A 13,748-nucleotide genomic window follows, 5' to 3' on the forward strand; every position below is an offset into this window, starting at 1 on the left:
GCCGGCGCCGCCATCCGCCAGCGCGCCGTGCCCCGCCGCCGTCCGCCTCCCCTCCTCCTCCCTCCGGCCTCTCCTCCCTCTCCTTCGGCCATCGCCGGCGAGGCCGAGCCCGAGCACCTCGAGCAGTCCCGATCCAGATCCGTGCGGGCACTGTAGCAAGGTTGACCCGAGCCCCCTTTTTTTCCCTAAGTTTTCTCGATTTTGATGATAAGTGCTCATGTTCCTCAGTGCTTAACTTCTTTCATGTAGCTCCGATTCACGCGTATGATATGTCAAATTTTTCGCCTCGTGATGTTCTACATTTTGTTCAATTGCACCATGTTCATTAGAGGTCATCTTGATGCCCAAATCTCTGTTGGAAGAGGGCTAGTTGCTGTTATCTTCTGGTTCTTAGCAGAACTTGGAGAATTGTCATTTTTGTATCATTTATTCTGTGCATCTTATGGGCATGAGCTCTACATGTGTTTTGTTGTATGCCATGCCATCTTTCCATTGGTGTATGCCATGTATTTTTATGATCTCTGTGGTGACTAGCACAAGCATGCAAACTAGGCCCCGTAATGTTTCTGATTTCAGGGACAGTAATTTCTGTCTTTGCCTGCTGTTATTTTGTTGCCATGTAAACTTGATACTACAGAGAGATCCATGCATATTTTGGAGATGTTCAGTAAGGATGTTTTGTAGCTATTGTTGTAATTGATCCATTACTGCCCTTGTTTGCAATTATGGAGTACCATAGCATGACTCAATCTTGATCTACTTTTGCTATAAAATATTTCTGGCAGATTCTTAACATGATATGCAATTTTGCCAAGCTTATTGTAGTTGATCCATACATGCTATGCTTTTGTTCTTGCCATGGATAGCTTCTTAAACATGCCATCTTGCTGTAGGTATGCTTGGTTGGTCATGCATTGCTCTGTAGTGAGTGCGTCAAGCTCACAAAGAGGCCTACATATTATTATTTCTGCCATGCACTGTTTTCTGCTAAGTCTGAAACCTGATAACGAAACTTGCTATGTTTACATGCTTGCCATCATATCTTTTGGTCCTTTTTGGCTTATGGTCATTAAGGGACTTTTGTCATATGCATTTAGTAGAACACTGCCATTCCTTGTTTTGCTATGTCAAGTTCCTGTAGCATGTTGATTTCGTGCTCTGAACATTGCTACCTGATGGTGTTTTCTGCCATGTCCAGTTGTTCACTAAGTCTGTGGTCCTGTTATCTTTTGCACTTTTGCCATGCTTGTTTGAGCTTGATATGTTGTGATCTAGCCGTAGCTTAGTGTTCATCTTTTGTCAAGCATCTCCTGTAGATTACTGTCATATGCTTTGTTGCTATGTTGGGGTGCCGTAGCATTGTTACTTGTTGCATTTTAAGTGCTATCATGCTGTTAATCGCAGATTTGTGTCATTCTTGTTTTGCTTGCCATTTGCAAACCGTGCATCCGTTTCCGGTGATCTTTATATCGATTTCGACCGAAATCATCTCATCTTTCCAGTGGCATGCTTGGTTTGCCAAGTTACTGCCTTGTTCATCAATTTCCTTCCGGAGCATGCATATGCATCGCATATCATATCTTGCATATCATACATGTCTTGCATCATGTTGCTTGTGCATTTCTCGTGGTTGATTGTGGTTCCGTTTGTTTGTGTTCTTGTCTTGGGTAGAGCCGGGAGACGAGTTCGTGAACGAGGAACCTGTCGAGTACGCTTACGAGGATCAAGCTTTCGACAACTCTGAGAACCTTGCAGGCAAGATGACCACCCCTCGAAATCACTTCTATCTTTTCTTTGCTAGTTGTTCGCTCTATTGCCATGCTACGCTACCTATCACTTGCTATATCATGTCTCCCATTTTGCCATGTCAGCCCCTAACCATCCTTTCCTAGCAAACCGTTGTTTGGCTAAGTTACCGCTTTTGCTCAGCCCCTCTTATAGCGTTGCTAGTTGCAGGTGAAGTTGAAGTTGGTTCCATGTTGGAACATGGATATGTTGGGATATCACAATATCTCTTATTTAATTAATGCATCTATATATTTGGTAAAGGGTGGAAGGCTCGGCCTTATGCCTGGTGTTTTGTTCCACTCTTGCCGCCCTAGTTTCTGTTATACCGGGATTATGTTCCTTGAGTTTGCGTTCCTTACGCGGTCGAGTGATTTATGGGACCCCCTTGACAGTTCGCCTTGAATAAAACTCCTCCAGCAAGGCCCAACTTTGGTTTTACCATTTGCCACCTAAGCCTTTTTCCCCCGGGTTTTCGCGAGCCCGAGGGTCATCTTTATTTTAACCTCCGGACCAGTGCTCCTTCGAGTGCAGGCCCAAACCGAGCGATGTCCGGCGCCCCCTGGGCAACCAGGGTCTATGCCAACCCGACGTCTGGCTCATCCGTTGTGCCCTGATAACGAGATATGTGCAGCTCCTATCAGGATTTGTCGGCACATTCGGGGGCTTTGCTGGTCTTGTTTTACCATTGTCGAAATGTCTTGTAAACCGGGATTCCGAGACTGATCGGGTCTTCCCGGGAGAAGGTTTATCCTTCGTTGACCGTGAGAGCTTATGATGGGCTAAGTTGGGACACCCCTGCAGGGTATTATCTTTCGAAAGCCGTGCCCGCGGTTACGAGGCAGATGGGAATTTGTTAATGTCCGATTGTAGAGAACTTGTCACTTGACCCAATTAAAATACATCAACTGCGTGTGTAGCCGTGATGGTCTCTTCTCGGCGGAGTCCGGGAAGTGAACACGGTCTGAGTTATGTATGACGTAAGTAGGAGTTCAGGATCACTTCTTGGTCATTGCTAGATGACGACCGTTCCGTTGCTTCTCTTCTCGCTCTCTCTTGCGTATGTTAGCCACCATATATGCTTACTGCCGCTGCAGCTCCACCTCATTACACCATCCTTACCTATAAGCTTAAATAGTCTTGATCTCGCGGGTGTGAGATTGCTGAGTCCTCGTGACTCACAGATTCTACCAAAACAGTTGCCGGTGCCGACGATGCCAGTGCAGATGATGGGGTCGATCTCAAGTGGGAGTTCGACGAGGAACGTGGTCGTTACTATGTGTCTTTTCCTGATGATCAGTAGTGGAGCCCAGTTGGGACGATCGGGGATCTAGCATTTGGGGTTGTCTTATTTTCATCTGGATCTTGACCGTAGTCGGTCTATATGTTTGTATTTTGGATGATGTATGAATTATATTTATGTATTGTGTGAAGTGGCGATTGTAAGCCAACTCTTTATCCCATTCTTGTTCATTACATGGGATTGTGTGAAGATGACCCTTCTTGCGACAAAACCACTATGCGGTTATGCCTCTAAGTCGTGCCTCGACACGTGGGAGATATAGCCGCATCGTGGGCGTTACATCCATGGATTATGAGATTCATCAGAACAAGGTCTTCACTCAACTACAAAGCTGATACACTGAACCATTGCAGCTACTTGCCCCCGATTGAAGTCCTCAAACGGACATTTTCCTCAGCTGATGACAAGGGCAAGGCCGCTGCTGTTAATGATGAAGGCATTCGTCCATTGGATGGTCAATTTCGCAAAGCTGCAACTTATTCCACCAATGATGACTCTGCCACCCATGACTTTGCCGCCAACGCAACCAAGCCAAATCCTCAAGGCACAGCTCCCAGGGTGATGACTGATCGTGAGCTTCTCCTCAGTCTTCACCAGAAGGTTGATCGCAATCACAAATGGGTCAAGCGTCAGTTTGGCTCAATTCTTCACAACATGACTGCTACCCACAATGCAGTGAAGAAAAACCATTACTACCTTCATGAAACCCTCAACCGCACCTTGGCTGTTCTGTCTCACATTTATAGCGCAGAAGATCTGAAGAAAATGGGTCTCAAGGAAGATTTCGACTGGTCTGCACCTCCACCGAAGAAATACAAGAAGGCCAAGGTTCCTTCCTTGGTGGCCAGCTCCTATTCTTCATCGCGCGAAACTGATGAGCATGAAGACTTGGACGACACTGCGGCAGGCCCTACATCAACAAACGACCCCAACTACGTTGGCGCTCCTTCATCAACTTGATATTCTTCAGGGGTGTTAGTCCTCATTTTCAAACCTTTTGGTCATTCGATGACAAAGGGGGAGAAATTTGAGTTAGTCTTCAAGCGGGTCTATCTTTTATGGGCGTTTTTTTTTCTAAGTTACAACTCTCGTTCTTCTGATGACTTTGTTGGATTGAGTTCTAAACTTAAAACTCTATGGTGGCCTGATACTTTTGCTGTTTCTTCTGCATGCTTATTCCTCGTTAATGTTATTGCACGCATGCTGAATTACATCAGTCACCATATTTCATCATGCATTTCAAATTCTTCATATATTATGTCAAATGCGTGTATGAATTACAAGATATAGGGGGAGATCTCCATGATTCAACTCTTCAAGTGTGCATTGCTTCAAAAGCAAATTCCTCACTATGCACATCTTCAGGGGGAGTTCTTCTATATCTTGCAATCAAATTCCTCAATATCAGTATTTACACTTCATATGTTTATCCCCGTTGAAAACTTGACCTATATTGCCATCAATCACCAAAAAGGGGGAGATTGTAAGTGCATCTAGTGCCCCTTAGTGATTTTGGTGTATTGAAGACTTATAGGTTAAGGGACTAATTTATGAGTGTACACAGGTCTATAAGTCTATGAGGAGTTTGATATTTACAGAGAGAGTCGACCCCTAAAAATGAAGTTCTTCGACTAAAGACTTTGGATATCTGAAGACTTTGAAAGTGAAGAAATTGGTGTGACCTTGAAGACTTGGTATTCATTTGAGGAACATGAAGCGTGAAGACTTTTGTTTTCGTAGTTTCATTTTCTCTTTCTTGAGTCATAGGAAACACCGTACTGTTAAAGGGGGTCGAGGAAATACTAAGGAAAAATTTCCATGTGATGCTCAACTCAAAATCCTACACCTACCAATCCCTTCGAGTGAAGCCACTGGAAATCTCATACAGTTTAGTCATATTCTTCAGTGACAGAGACGAAGTTCTTCTGGTCTATGAGGAATTTGTTCTGACTGAGGAGTTAGGAATTCGCCGGTGCAGATTGCCTACACAATGAGGAACATGATAGCCCTGATGAATTTGAGCCTCAAATTTCCGACCTTTGCTGTGCCTTGTGCCAGCTGTCCCAAAATATCTACCCACCCAACGGTCATATCATTGAAGGGCATTTATGTCTTATCATGTAGGGCTGCTCCCTTGGCTATAAATAGCCGCCCCCTACAACCACTAGCTGGTTGGTTGCTCCGAGAGAAACTGACATTTGTCATTTGAGAGCATCCCATCCTCCGAGGACTTTGAGCGAAAATCATCAAGTGAGGAAAAACCCAAACCCAAACACCTATAAACCCAAAGTGATTGAGCATCACTGAAGAGATTGATCCTGCGTGGATCCAACGCTTGTTACCTTTGAAGACTGTGCTTCTTCCAGACGGTTAGGCGTCATGGTCTAGAGCATCCAAGAGGAATTGTGGATCACCGAGTGACCGAGTTTGTGAAGGTTCGGAAGTCACCTGAAGACTTACCACAAGTGATTGGACGAGGTCTGTGTGACCTTAGTTCAAGGAGAATACGGTGAGGACTGTGTGTCCGGGACTGTGTGTCCTCAGGTTTAAATACCTAGCCGCTCCAACCAGATGTACAACTGAGACAGCAGTTGGAACTGGTCTACCAAATCATTGTCTTCACCAAGCCAACTGGTTCTATTTCCTCAACTCTTTCATTTCCTCATTACTGTGTTGTGTGCTTGTCATATCTGTGTTTGAAGACTTTGACTAAAGGCTTTCTCAATTTCCTCAGTTCAATTTCTTCAGTCTGTTTGTCTTCATCCTGTGTTATCCTGTGTTTACGCTTTCAGTACTCTGTGCCTGTCTTCATTTCATCATGATGACCATGCTTGTATCCTGTTATGTTTACTTCTGAGTACTTATTCCGCTGCAAGTAGTTCTTCCCTAAGGAATTTCCTCACCCGCAAATTCCTCAGTGAAGAATTCATAAAAATCGATTATTCACCCCCCCTCTAGTCGATATAACGCACTTTCACAAACCAATAGTGACAACATCCTTTTTGCAGTTTATCCTAGCATTAACAGTATTCAAGAAGGGTCTACCAAATATAATGGGACAGAAGTTATCTTGTGGGGAACCAAGAACAAGAAAATCATCAGGATATTTAACTTTCCCACACAAGTCTTCAACATCTCTAACAATCCCAACTGGTGAAATAGTGTCTCTATTTCCTCTATCTCAGCAGGTGCAATATCATGCATAATTTCTTTGTATAAGGAATGAGGTATTGCACTTGCACTAGCACCCATATCACACAATCCATGATAACAATGATCTCCTATTTTAACAAAAATAACAGGCATGCCTACAACAGGTCTATGTTTATTTTTAGTATCAGGTCTAGCAATTCTAGCAGCTTCATCACAGAAGTAAATAACATGCCCATCAATATTATCGGCCAAGAGATCTTAAGCCATAGCTATACTAGTTCAACTTTAATTTGCTCAGGGGGTGTAGGTGTTCTAGTGTTACTCTTACGAACCACAGTTGAAGCTTTAGCATGATCCTTTTTTCTAACAGGGAAAGGTGGTTTTTCAATACAAGCGGTAGGAACAACAGGATCAACATTACAAGTGATAGTCTTTTCTTCAACTTTAATAGGTGCAACTACTTTTACTTCAATTGGAGGATTATATTTAAACCACTTCTCCTTAGGGAGATCAACATGAGTAGCAAAGGATTCACAAAAAGAAGCTACTATCTCAGAGTCAAGTCCATATTTAGTGCTAAATTCACGGAAAACATCGGTATCCATAAAAGATTTAACACAATCAAACTTAGGTGTTATACCTAACTCCTTACCTTCGTCGAGATCCCAATCCTCAGAGTTGCGTTTAATTATTTCCAATAAATCCCATTTGAATTCAATAGTCTTCATCATAAAAGAACCAGTACAAGAAGTATCGAGCATGGAGCGATTATTGAGAGAAAGCCGAGCATAAAAATTTTGAATAATAATTTCTCTTGAGAGCTCATGATTGGGGCATGAATATAACATTGACTTAAGCCTCCCCCAAGCTTGAGCGATGCTTTCTCCTTCGCGAGGCCAAAAATTATATATATATAAGTACGATCACGATGAACAAGATGCATAGGATAAAACTTCTGATGAAATTCCAATTTCAATCGGTTGTAGTTCCATGATCCCATATCATCACATAGCCTAAACCATGTCAATGCCTTTCCCTTCAAAGATAAAGGGAAGACCTTCTTCTTGATAACATCCTCGGGCATACCTGCAAGCTTAAATAATCCACAAACTTCATCCACATAGATTAGGTGCAAATCGGGACGTAATGTTCCATCTCCTGTAAAAGGATTAGCTAGCAGTTTCTCTATCATACCCGAAGGAATTTCAAAGTAAACATTTTCAGTAGGTTCATTAGGTTGAGGAGCAACTCTTTGCTCTACTGGTCGGGGTGAAGATACCCCGAACAAGCCCCTCAAAGGATTACTTTCCATAGTAACAAGTGACAGTAAATTTCAGCACACTATATAAATTTTTCCTTACCAAATTCCACCTACCAAAGGCTCTTCACTCCCCGGCAACGGCGCCAGAAAAGAGTCTTGATGACCCACAAGTGTAGGGGATCTATCGTAGTCCTTTTGATAAGTAAGAGTGTCGAACCCAACGAGGAGTAGAAGGAAATGACAAGCGGTTTTCAGTAAGATATTCTGTGCAAGCACTGAAATTATCGATAACAGATAGTTTTGTGATAAGGTAATTTGTGACGGGCAACAAGTAATAAAAGTAAATAAGGTGCAGCAAGATGGCCCAATCCTTTTTGTAGCAAAGGACAAGCCTGGACAAACTCTTATATGAAGGAAAGCGCTCCCGAGGACACATGGGAATTATCGTCAAGCTAGTTTTCATCACGCTCATATGATTCGCGTTCGTTACTTTGATAATTTGATATGTGGGTGGACCAGTGCTTGGGTACTGCCCTTCCTTGGACAAGCATCCCACTTATGATTAACCCCTATTGCAAGCATCCGCAACTACAAAAGAAGTATTAAGGTAAACCTAACCATAGCATGAAACATATGGATCCAAATCAGCCCCTTACAAAGCAACGCATAAACTAGGGTTTAAGCTTCTGTCACTCTAGCAACCCATCATCTACTTATTACTTCCCAATGCCTTCCTCTAGGCCCAAACAATGGTGAAGTGTCATGTAGTCGACGTTCACATAACACCACTAGAGGAAAGACAACATACATCTCATCAAAATATCGAACGAATACCAAATTCACATGACTACCTATAGCAAGACTTCTCCAATGTCCTTAGGAACAAACGTAACTACTCACAAATCATATTCATGTTCATAATCAGAGAGGTATTAATATGCATAGAGGATCTGAACATATGATCTTCCACCAAATAAACCAACTAGCATCAACTACAAGGAGTAATCAACACTACTAGCAACCCACAGGTACCAATCTGAGGTTTTGGGACAAAGATTGGATACAAGAGATGAACTAGGGTCTTAGAGGAGATGGTGTTGGTGAAGATGTTGATGGAGATTGACCCCCTCCCGCTGAGACGATCGATGGTGATGACGGTGATGATGATTTCCCCCTCCCGAAGGGATGTTTCCCCGACAGAACAGCTCCGCCGGAGCCCTAGATTGGTTTCGCCAAGGTTCCGCCTCGTGGCGGCGGTGTTTCGTCCCGAAAGTTTCCTTCTGATTTTTTCCAGGATGAAAGACTTCATATAGCAGAAGATGGGCACCGGAGGCCTGCCAGGGGGCCCATGAGACAGGGGGCGCGCCCAGGGGGTAGGGCGCGCCCCCACCCTCGTGGCCAAGGTGTGGGCCCCCTCTGGTTTATTCTTTCGCCAGTATTTTTTATTAATTCCAAAACGTGCCTCCGTGAGTTTCAGGACGTTTGGAGTTGTGCAGAATAGGTCTATAATATTTCCTCAGTTTCCAGCCCAGAATTCCAGCTGCCGGCATTCTCCCTCTTTTTGTAAACCATGTAAAATAAGAGAGAATAGGCATAAGTATGGTGACATAATGTGTAATAACAGCCCATAATGCAATAAATATCGATATAAAAGCATGATGCAAAATGGACGTATCAAGCCGCACATTCCTCCGTGAATCTCAGCCAGCAGTTCCTTTCCTTCTTCCCGACAGACACACTTCAATTTCACACCATTGGGCCTCCTTCTGTACAGAGTGTCATCGACAAACTGATACATACTGGCCCTCCGGGCTACTTTTTCAGCTTCATCTTAGTCGCCGGGAAGCTCTCTGGTTTGGAGGAAGTGGATAATGTGCCTTGCGCAAGTTGGGGCCTAGGGCTCGGCAACGAGGACTAGCGGCACCTCCTCTGCTGCGGGAGCACCAGCCTCGTTCGCGGGGTCCATGGGCTCGGCTGGAGGGGGTGGTCTGGCAGGCTGTGTGGAGTTGTTTCTGGCAGGGTCTCTGCTAGGAGCGGACGGCTCTACCTGTAGAGGTTTACCGTAGTCCAACTTTCTCCTCTTCTGGGCCATTATTGCTGGGGATACGGAGGGCTGAGTGAGATGGAGAGCAAAAGTTCCTGGTTCCACAGGAAGCTTCTGCGCATCACACTTTGACAGATGATCAGCTATGCTATTTTCCGCATGGGGTACGTGCTCTGTTTGCAATCCGTCAAAGCGCTCCTCCAATCTCCTCACTTCCTCGACGTATGCCCCCATCAATGTACTTTGATAATCCTTGTTGACTTGTCTCACCACAAGCTATGAATCTCCTCGAATGATCAGCTTCTTAATTCCCAATTCAGCTGCAATCCTGAGCCCGGCAAGGAGCCCTTCATACTCAGTTGTATTATTTGTTGCTTCTTCCCGGGCAAAATGCATTTGGAGGATGTACTTCAAGTGCTCCCCGGAGGGGGCAACAAGAAGCCCGCCGGCTCCTGCACCTTGTAGGGAAAAGGTACCATCAAAATACATAATCCATTCTTGGGGCGATTCCTTGCCGGGGATAACTGTTTCTGGCACTTCCTCATCAGGGATTGGCGTCCATTATGCAATAAACTCTGCCAACGCCCTGCTGTGAATAGTTGATGTGCTCTGAAATTTCAAACCAAAGCTGGATAACTCAAAGCCCACTCCACTATTTTGCCGGTAGCCTCAGGATTTCGGAGTATCCTTTGCAACGGATAACGAGTAACAATCATGATCTCATGGGCTTGGAAGTAGTGGCGAAGTTTCCTTGAGGCCATAAAGAGACCAAAGATCAACTTCTGCACGCCAGAGTACCTCGATCTAGCTCCCTTTAACAAGGAGCTGACGAAGTACACTAGGCGATGCACCACTTTCTTCCTTGCCGCGTCCTTGGGGTTGCTCTCGTTGCCGTGCTCATTGCTGTCTTGATCCTTCTCTGATTATGCCGGTCTCTGCTCACTTTCTGCCTCATCCACTTCTCGCTGCGCTACCAAGGCCGCACTGACCACCTGGTTAGTTGCCGCCAAGTACAGCAACAACGGTTCCTAGGGTTTGGGAGCAACCAAGGTAGGCACAGAGGAAAAGTAAGCCTTCAACTCTTGCAAAGCTGCATCTGCTTCTGGGGTCCACTTCATAGGGTCGGCCTTCTTCAAAATTTTGAAGAACGGCAGGGCGCGCTCGGCAGACTTGGAGATGAATCTGCTTAGCGCGGCAACACATCATGTCAGACGCCTTACATCCTTAACTGTCCTTGGCACTTGGATTTGCTCGATGGCCTTGATCTTGTTGGGGTTGGCTTCGATCCCTCGATGGGATACAAAGAACCCAAGCAACTTGCCGGAGAGAACACCAAACACACACTTCTCCGGGTTAAGCTTCAGATTGATCTTGTGCAGATTAGCAAATGTCTCCTACAAATCTTGAATAAGGGTGGCCTTATCCTTGGTCTTGACCACAATATCATCCATATAGGCTTCTATGTTTCTGTGCAACTGTGGCTCAAAACCAATCTGGATTGCCCTTGCAAAAGTGGACCCAGCACTCTTTAATCCAAATGGCATGCGGACAAAGCAGTACGTACCACATGGAGTGATGAACGACGTCTTCTCTTCATCTTCCTTGGACATGAAGATTTGGTGATACCTAGAGTATGCGTCCAGAAAGGAGAGCAAATCACAACCTGAAGTGGAATCAACATCTGGTCGATGCGCTGCAAGGGAAATGGGTCTTTCGGGCAAGACTTGTTGAGATTTGTGAAATCTATGCAAAGCCTCTGCTTCCCGTTAGCCTTCCGAACTACCACTGGATTCGCCAACCACGTGGGGTGCAGTACTCATCTGACCAAACTAGCTGGCTTAAGTTTCTTGATCTCTTCTACAATGAACTGCTGCCTCTCCAAGGCCTGCTTCCGGACTTTCTGCTTGACAGGCCGGGCATGTGGGCAGACAGCAAAGTGGTGCTCGATTACCTCCCTGGGAACACCGGGGATATCAGATGGTTGCCAAGCAAACACATCGATATTCACCCACAGGAAGGCAAAAAGCGCGCTTTCCTATTTGTCATCGAGGGTGGCGCTGATAGTGAAAGTACCATCAACGCCAGCCAGCCCTGCCGGGACCTTCTTCACTTGGGGTGCAGCGACCTTGGATCTCTTGCTGTTAGAACACTCCGGCACGTCGTCAATGGGTGTTGTGCACTCGGTGGGGGCACGCTTCCCGGACTCTTTGCCGGAGTCCCTACAATCTCTCTTCTTTCCTTTACTTTCCTTGGCGAGAGCTGCCGCTGCCTCTGCCGTGACCGTATCCCGGTACATCTTGTCCACACAAATGATATCATCCTTCTCATCTGATGGGATGGTGATGACTCCCAGTGGCCCAGGCATCTTCAAGGTGTTGTACGCATAGTGGGATGCCGCCATGAACTTAGCCAGGGCCGGGCGTCCAAGAATCCCATGATACGGCAGGGGGAGATCAACCACATCAAACACAATCCTCTCAGTTCGGTAGTTCAGTTCTCCCCAAACGTTACCGGCAACGTGATCTTTCCCTTAGGATGGCTCCTGCCGGGATTAACTCCTTGAAACGTGCCGGTAACCTCTAGCTCTTCCTCTCCTATCTGAAGCTTGCTAATAACTGTCGGGGAAATCAGATTCAACCCGGCCCAGCCGTCCATCAGCATCTTTGTGACCTTGAGGTTGCGAATTGTTGGAGAGACCAACAATGGCAAACACCCTACCGCAGTGGTACGGCTAGGATGGTCCTCCTCGTCAAAGATGATGGGCGTGCAGGACCATTTGAGCGGCTTCCGAGCCTCTGGCGCTGGTTCCACGACATTGACTTCTCGTGCCCACTGTTTGAGCTGGCAGTGAGAAGTGTGCAGAGATGCACCTCCGTCAATGCACAGGGCGTCCGTGGCCTTCTGAAACTCCTGCTCACTGGTTTCCTCTTCATCCCCTCCATCACTCTCATCATCACAGGTTTCCTTCTCTCGACCTCTGGCGGGCTTTCCTTGGTTCCGAACGGGTTTAACAGGGCGATTTGCTTCGCTGCCTCGACCCTTACCGCCAGCAACATTCTAACATTTTTCCTTATCACGCTTCTCATACTCTGATCTCTGTTTCTTGACAAGTTGTTCAACCTGATAATACTCTTGAAGGTCGTGGCCCTTGGTCCGATGAATCTTGCAGTACGACCCATCACCTTACCTGGCTTTCTCGGCAGCAGCGGCTTCCCGACAATCAGTGCACATGGCAGCTTCCTTGCCAGGGGCCTTAGCTTTGGCCTTCTTGCCGGTACTAGGCGTACCCGATCCTTCAACAGTCATCACTGCCTTATCTCTCTGCTTCTTACAACGCTTCTTGCCCTGCTTTTGACTAGTTGATTCATCCTCATCATCTGAATCAACATTAGTGCAATCTTCCTCTCCGGGCAACTTCCTTCCCTCCTCCATCCGAGCACACTTATCTACCAGCGTGTAAAGCTCCTTCACAGTCTTGGGCAACCGTACGTTCATCCTGGAACGAATACGACGGTTGCGCACATTGGACTAGAAGGCAGCTATTACGGCTGCTGGATGGATATTTGGGATATTTCTATGAACTTCACTGAATCTCTGTAAATACTTATGGAGGGTTTCTCCTTCCTTCTGCTGGAGAAGTTTCAAATCGTTGGGCCTGCCAGGTTCTTGATGGCCGCCAGTGAAGGCTCCAATGAACTCGTGGCACGCGGCAGCCCATGACGAAGTGGACTTCTCCGGTAGGTGCATCAGCCAAAACCTCACATTGGACTTGAGGGCCAAAGGGAAGTAGTTGGCAAACACCTTCTCATCTCTTCCCCCGGCAGCCTGAATAGCGATGGCGTAGATGCTCAGGAACTCTGCCGGGTTTAGTTTCCCATCGTACTTCTCGGGTATTTCTGTCTTGAACGTGCGAACGGACGGCCAACGGAGTTGCCGCGGCTCACGAGTAAAGGCAGGGCAGCCAACCTCAAAAGGTAGGCACACGCCAACACCGAGCGCGGTCTCGTCGACGTCAGGTTCGTAGCACCCGTCGGTCCGGTGGAGGTCATCACGGCGTTGCTCGACGGCGACGCGCGTGTCTCCCCTCCGCCTACCCTTCGGGACTCGTCGTTGGCCTGGACGTGCTCGAGGGTCAGAAAAGGCCATCAAGACGTCGTCGAGATCTTGATTCTGCTGCGCTCGCGCTGGCTACCGCGGCGGGG

The sequence above is a fragment of the Triticum aestivum genome, chromosome 6D (genome assembly GCF_018294505.1).
Source record: "Triticum aestivum cultivar Chinese Spring chromosome 6D, IWGSC CS RefSeq v2.1, whole genome shotgun sequence".
Taxonomy (NCBI): Eukaryota; Viridiplantae; Streptophyta; class Magnoliopsida; order Poales; family Poaceae; genus Triticum; species Triticum aestivum.